The sequence below is a fragment of the Rattus norvegicus genome, chromosome 1 (genome assembly GCF_021556685.1).
Source record: "Rattus norvegicus strain SHRSP/BbbUtx chromosome 1, alternate assembly SHRSP_T2T, whole genome shotgun sequence".
NCBI lineage: Eukaryota > Metazoa > Chordata > Mammalia > Rodentia > Muridae > Rattus > Rattus norvegicus.
The window spans coordinates 189,587,658-189,593,692 of record NC_141534.1 but is presented as its reverse complement, the minus strand read 5'-3'; positions in this window follow the sequence as shown (position 1 = coordinate 189,593,692).

The following is a 6,035-nucleotide window of genomic DNA, read 5'->3' as shown; positions in this document are numbered from 1 at the left end:
TGTCTTGTTCTACTTTTTTTTCCCAGTCTGTTCTTATCAGTTCAAAAATAAGAAATACTTACAAGGCTGGGGAAGACTGCTCAGTTGGTAAAATGTTTGCGTGTGTATGACTTCATTTACCAGTGGGAAATGGCATAATGACACAATTGTAATCCTAACACCAGGAAGGCAAAGACAACTAGATCTCTAGGGCACACTGGTCAGCCAGTGAAAGAAAAGACAAAGGTAGATGATACCTGAGGAATACCTGGCCTCATGTGCACTGGTGCATGTATAGCACACACACAAAGGTTGCGTAGACAACTAGAATAGTCGATAATATTTGCGCAATAGGAATATTTCAGTTAGCTTAGAATGCTAGCAACTTTTTGTTGTTTTTAACTTATTTATCTATACAATGCATTTTGATTATATTAACCTCTTGTTTATTTACTTGTTTTGTTTTTACATAAATGTGTCTGTGTGCGCGCGCGCAGTCGCTCACACTTGCTGTACATACATGCCACAGTGTACTTGTGGAAGTCAGAGGACAGCTTACAGTGGCTCTTCCCTTTCACCATGTGGGATATAGGGACCTTTTATGTGCTGAGCTATTTCCAGGATCGGTCCAGGTAGCCAGGGGTCTTGTGTAAACTTCACTGTGCAAGTAAAGAAGAGAGACTGAGCTGTAAGCAGATCAGGCTGGACGCTGGCTCCTGGTGAGCAAAGGTTCTGTCTGGGAAGGCCAAGAATAAAGGTGGGTTGATAAGTGATGGAATCAGTAATTGTTACCTTGTTTTTGTTTGTTCTTTGTTTGTTTGGGTTGGTTTGTCTTTTTTTTTTTCTTTTTTCCTAGAGCTAAGGTCGGAACCCAGGGCCTTACCACTGAGTTAAATCCTCAACCCCTGGTATCAGTAATTCTAAGAAGAGGATTCATTTGAGTATTTAGAAATCACCCAAAAAGAATGCTTAATAGGTAACGATATAGAACTGTGAAAGTCAAAGTCAGATTCAAGTAGGAATTAACTCCTCTGAAACACACTGGTTCTGAAAACTTGAAAATTTAAAATTAGGGGTGGATTAAAGGTACCATTCTAAGACGGATGTTTAAACGGTGAGGGAAATTGAATGTGTTTATATATTTATTTCAGATACAGTACATGCAGCCTGGGACTCACAATGTCAGCCGTTTGTCTCAGACTTAGAAGCATTCCATTCCTCTTCTTCCCAGGTGCCAGTTTGAGCTTCCAGGTTTGAAAAAAGAAAGGGGGTGTGCAGGAGATAGAGTCTAGAGGAGTAGGTCAACAGTGAGTAGAAAGTGAGTGAGTAAATGCAGGTTATTTCAGGTTGGAGAAATGGCTCAGTGGTTAACAGCACTGACTGTTCTTCCAGAGGTCCTGAGTTCAAATCCTAGCAACCACATGGTGGCTCACAACCATCTGTAATGGGATCTGATGCCCTCTTCTGGTGTGTCTGAAGACAGTTACAGTGTTCTCATATACATAAAATAAGTAAATAGATTTTTATTGTAGGTTATTTCTTAAACAAATGAATCTTAAATAATGACTCTTAAAGAAGTTTGACCATGACAAGATGCAATGGTCGCACCAGAAATATATAAAGATGAGTGGAAGGGGTCTCTGACTTTGATTTTAGATTAGGAGAAACAAGCATGTTTATGGGTTCATGGAAAAGAACTAGACAGACTGTTAAAGGTAGGAAAATGCATAAGGACCTCATAGTGCTTGCTTGGCATGCACAGGATAGTGAGTTAAAACAATAACAGGAGGGGATGACAGTAGAGCTGAGACATTAGAAGCAAGGAGGGCACCTGGTGTGCTGCTGGGCTGTGAACAAGAGCAGACCCTGGAGGTGCTACTCACTCTGACAAGAGTTCTACTCAAAAAGGCCCTGCCCTCTTTTGTCATTTTCTTTAAATATTTTCAGATGGTTTTGCTATGTGGCCAAGCCTGACCTTGAACTCCAAGTCCTATTTCGCCCTGCCAAGTGCAGGGATGAGGGGTGTGCACATGTGTGCCTGGCTTGTCTAGGACTTCCTCTCACTCCTCTTCCCAACCTGCAGATCCTCACCAGTATCCTCAGAGAGAAGCACAGGAGATAGTGCAGCAGAAGTTAGCCCTCATTAGGAGAGCTTATCTTTAGATGAATTGGTCTTAACACACAGGAGTCGGTTCTAGAGAACTGGCTCTGGCGCGGGAGTCAGGGGAGAGTGTCTTCTGTGGTTTGGTCCTATGGTTTTAAGTGGTTTAGAGAGGCTCTCCAACTTTTTTTCGTGGTGCCCTTAGAGGCCAGAAAGGGCATCAGATCGCCTAGACCTGGAGTTATGAACGGTTGTGAGCTACCAGTGTGAGTACTGGGAATTGAACCTGGGTCCTTTGAACTAGCAGCCGGTGCTCTTGACGCTGAGCCATCTCTGCAGCCTCCTTTTTTGTTTGGTTTGGTTTGTTTTTGAGATCAGGTGGTTTTGCTATCTAGAGTCACTATCTTCCTGCCTCAGTTTCCCAGGTCCTGGATACCAAGTGCCACCAAACCTTGCCTTTTTTCCTTTCCTCTTTCTTAGATGGTGTCTCCTGTGTCACAGGCTGGCTTCAAACGAGCCATCTTGTCAAGAATGACCTCAGACACCCAGGCTCCTGCCTCCTTCCACCTCCAGAATGCTAGGATTACCTTAGTTAGGGTTTCTGCTGCTGCAGTGAAGCACCGTGACCAAAAGCAAGCCGGGGAGGACAGGGTTTATTCAGCTTACACTTCCACACTGCTCATCATTATAGATGGAAGTCAGGGCCGGAGCTCACACAGGGCAGGAACCTTGAGGCAGGAGCTGGTGTAGAAGCCATGGAGGGCTACTACATACTGGCTTGCTTCCCAGGGCTTGCTCAGATTCCTCTCTTTGAGAATCCAGGACCACCAGCCCAGGATTGGAACCACCAAAAATAGGCTGAGCCTTTCTCCATCAATAGCTAATTTAGAAGATGCCCTACAGGCTTGCCTACAATCTGATCTTATGGAGGCATTTTTCTCAAGAGTCCTTCCTTTCAGATACGTCTAGTTTGTGTGTCACATTGACATAAGAGCAGTCAGCACAATAGGTGTATACTAACCTTGCCTTGTTTATATAATGCCAGGGATTGAACCCAGTACACTATGCATTCTAGGCAAACACTTCTAAATTATAGCATCTTCTTAAATACAAGTGCTGAGGATAGAGTTGGAATCTCAACATTGGACCTTTTATTCTACAGATCCTGACATTTTGTGTTTGCTGTAAGGAAAAGGTCTCCAAGATGACATCACTTATATAAGAGGAGGTTTATTATGTTTAACTGAAAAGGTTAAATGTAGACACATGTAGTGAGCAAAAGAAGCCTTGCGAACAGAAAAGCACTGGAGAAGGTGGAAAAATGAAACACACGGCTTACCTTTTCAGTGGAATGAGGTGTGCAGCCGTTCTTCCTAGAAGGCCAGGAATGATGGAGTTTTACAACCTGGTGATCCTTTGCACCTGATGTGACAGACTCTGCCTGTGTCTCTCAGAACTCACAGTATTACTTATCCCAGACCCTTCCCTCCTTGTTTTTGAGTATTGCTTTTAGAACATAAAACATCCTTATGAGTGATGTCACTTGTGCTTTACAACAGCCAAAGTGGCTTCTATGTTATCTTAGAGCTAGGCCAATCCTGACTCTCACAGACCTCAGTCAAGCTCCCTAGATCCTAAATCTTAGACAATGTCTCTGAGTCAGTATTCCCATTCTTGTGAAAGAAGCCAGGTGTACTTTGTAAAGTATTTCAATGTAAATATGTCTTCAGTTATTACATGCTTGGGACGGAGTTAATTGTTACCTGAATACTTTTTTTCCAAAATTGTGCTGTGCTTAAATATGGCTCAAGTAAACTGATCTGGGCCAGACTCTAGAACTCGTGGTCCAGTACTTGTTAAAATAAAACCGGGCTGAGCAGAGTTTCATTCTTCACTCTGATTGGTTTTCCCTGCCTGCTGTGAAGGCTGCAAAGAGGTCACCACAGAGTGTTTCGTATGGTTACCAGAAGGAGATGATCAGAATACAGTCTCACAAGTCCAACTGCTAAGCCTGCCACTTCTCCAAGCTTTAACTCAAAACTAACCTTCCCTTTTCCTTCTGTCCTTTTGAGGCACTGGCTTAAAGCCTAAGTATGATTTCCTTGACTCTCTGGATCTTCTTGCTGTCTCTCTGAAGGCCCGCCCTTTTTCCTACAGTTACCTGTTGACTTCCCTGCCTGATTCAGAAGGCATGGCTTTCTCCCTCCCTGCCAACATCACCCTCCTCCTAGCATCTGTGTGGATTTACAACTCCCTTGCATTGTTTCTCTCTCAAACTAGTAAAATGGTCCTTGGACTTAACAAACGAACAGAACGATAAAAAACCTACATGTTTGTGGCTGTGCAAAGAGACATTTTAAGTTGGAAGTGGTTTTTTTTTTTTTTTTTTTTTTTTTTTTGGTTCTTTTTTTTGGAGTTGGGGACCAAACCCAGGGCCTTGCGCTTCCTAGGTAAGCGCTCTACCACTGAGCTAAATCCCCAGCCCCGGAAGTGGTTATTAAATCATCTGGATTTCAAATACTAGATAATGTTAACAAAATCTGGGAGCTGCATGGAAGGAAAACACAAGGCCACACAGTGACCCATGCTTTAGTTAATGTTCCCAGCCTTAGCATCATATGGCCTGATAAACCATTCCCACTCCTTACAGGAAAGGTCAGGATCTTTGGTTGATGCCAGTTATTGAGGGCTGAAGTCTTTGACCCCCTCCTCCCAATTGTTTTTCTTTGATTACAGTTTTTTTTAGATGCTCATAATCCTTAAACAAGAGACTAATAACAGATCTCACAGATATCCAGTAGTCAGGCTACATTAACCATGTGCTGAGTGAATTCCAAAATTATTACAGTAGTTGCAAAATTAGAGAGAAGAAGGTCTCTTTGGAAAGTAGTCAAGTGAAATCTGAGGTGGATGTTTATCTAAGTGATTGGTCCTCAGGAAACATTGCTTTACCCAATGGCACAGACTAAAGAGGGTACCTTGAATCCAGGGGGCAGGTACTGGCTTCAGGCAACCTGGGCTTTCAAAGTGTCAAAAATGAATTCTTACCTGCAAAGCTAACATAAGTACAATTGAGACATAAAATAGTGGAGAAAAATGTAGTGCCTGAACCAGTCAGGAAAGCAAAGAAATTCTTTTCAAAGGAAGATATTCATTAAACAGATGCTGAGGCCTTTATTTGGTGACCTCCTCCATATATATTCACACGGGGTTGGTCATTTTTAATCATACTCTTATTCCTAAATAGACTTATGAGTATGCTCAGTTTAATTCATTTAAGATACTAGGCACATTTTTAAGTTATGGAGTATGTGTTTATGAGCTTGAGGGGAATGAACAGGACCGCTTCTAGGCCTGCTCAACTCACACCAGAAAGCCTTCCCTGGAAAGGACACTGGGAAAGTGCGTTAGTGTAGGAGTTTGCCCCTCGGGTGTCTGCTGTGTTTACTGTCCAGCTGGTGTGTAGGTTTCACCAGAGTTGCCACTTGTCCATTTTGTTTACAGTCTCAAATTTCAAGGTGTGAAAATGAATTCCTATCTGCAAAGCTGTAAGTAATCTATTTAATCTGTAATATACACATATAGTTCAGTTTTGTTTGCTTTGTTTTTGTTGTACTGCAGACAGAATCTAGAACTTGGGTCATCCTAGGCAAACTGTCTACACTCATACATTATCAAAATTTAAAATATGTATTGTTAGACTTCAACATTGGTTAGTCTTCAGTTGACTCATATAAGCACATGGAGTTTTGTGGTGATGGTGGTTGGGTTATCTATTCATTTTTTTAAAATCTATTTCGAGATAGGACCTTGCTATGTAGTCTAGGCTACCACACCATCGATGATCCTCCTGCCTTAGCCTCTGGAACTGAGAATGTGGATATGGCAGTCACACCTACCTGGCTGCTAGTCTTAAATAGATTCTTTCTCACACTTATAATTTGTACTGAGGTTT